Below are 1,197 nucleotides of genomic sequence, written 5' to 3'. Positions count from 1 at the left end.
ACGCTCACACACACTACACACACACACTACACACATGCAACAAGTCCAGCCGTGCAAGACTGTCAGGGGAGAGGGGGAGCCGGGAGCTGCCTGCCCCTGCCAGCAGGCAGGAGCAGGAGACTGGGACCAGGTCTGGCCACCCTCCAGTGGCCACCAGGGCCAGGCTGTCTCTGCTCTGCCCAAGGAGGAGGAGGAGGAAGGTGCCATGCCACCACTGTCCCCACCCTGACAAAGGAGGCTGAGGGCATCACACCATGGCGTGTTGGGGTGCACGGTGCCCACCTGCCGGTTTGCTGTGGGGAGAGGCTCTGCTGTCCACAGGCCCAGGCCTGGGGCTGGCGTCTTCACCGGAGCCCGGCAGGCGCCTGAGGTCAGCTGCCCTGACCTGGGGCTGAACCCGTCCAGTCTGCTCCATGAGTTAGGGTCCCCTGAGCTGCCACCCTGCCTGGGGCCCTGGGCACAGGCGCAGTGCCGGGCTGCACAGGCCACCATGGACCCCTCCCCCCTTGCGCCCCCCAGGCACTTGTGCACACACACATGCTTGCACACACCCCACCCCTTTGGCAGAGGCCTGGTGGCTCCGCGCTGGCTGGGGGACATTGGTTACAGTGTCAGCAGCGTGGCCCCTCCCGCGGGGGGCCGGGTGGGGGCTTCCTGTCGCCGGGGAGGAATGCGCCCGCCCACCCGGCCCCTCCGGCACCATCTGCTTCTCATTGCCCCCGCCACCCGCCCGCCCGCCCGTGGGGCTGCAGAGCCTGCCCCGCAGGGGTGTGAAGTTTATGTGGCCAGGCCTGAAGCTGGTGGTGACAGGGCCACACACACACACAGGCAGACACACACTGGACACCCCGCCCAGCCTGCTATGCGCACACACGCGCGCGCGCGCACACACACACACACACACACACACACACGGGTGCACACACGACCCAGAAATCCACTCATTTTTACACTCACACCAATGAATGCCAGAGTCCTCCTCTGGCGGAGTATGTCCAGCAGGCTGTGCGCTCAGCCACACACACGCACTTGCCCTGGCCCGGGGGACACATCTCTGCCTAAACACACACCCACGGGCTTCCAGGTGACCCCTTAAACAAGGCCTGACTCAGAGAGGCCACTGGCCGAGCCCCTGCTCCTCCTGGGCACAAAACGGCTGCCCCCCTCCCCACCTCCGCTCACCCTCTCCGCCTTGCA

Source organism: Megascapheus bottae, chromosome 18, assembly GCF_031878675.1.
Source record: "Megascapheus bottae isolate mThoBot1 chromosome 18, mThoBot2.hap1, whole genome shotgun sequence".
NCBI lineage: Eukaryota > Metazoa > Chordata > Mammalia > Rodentia > Geomyidae > Megascapheus > Megascapheus bottae.
This window is presented reverse-complemented; position numbering follows the sequence as displayed.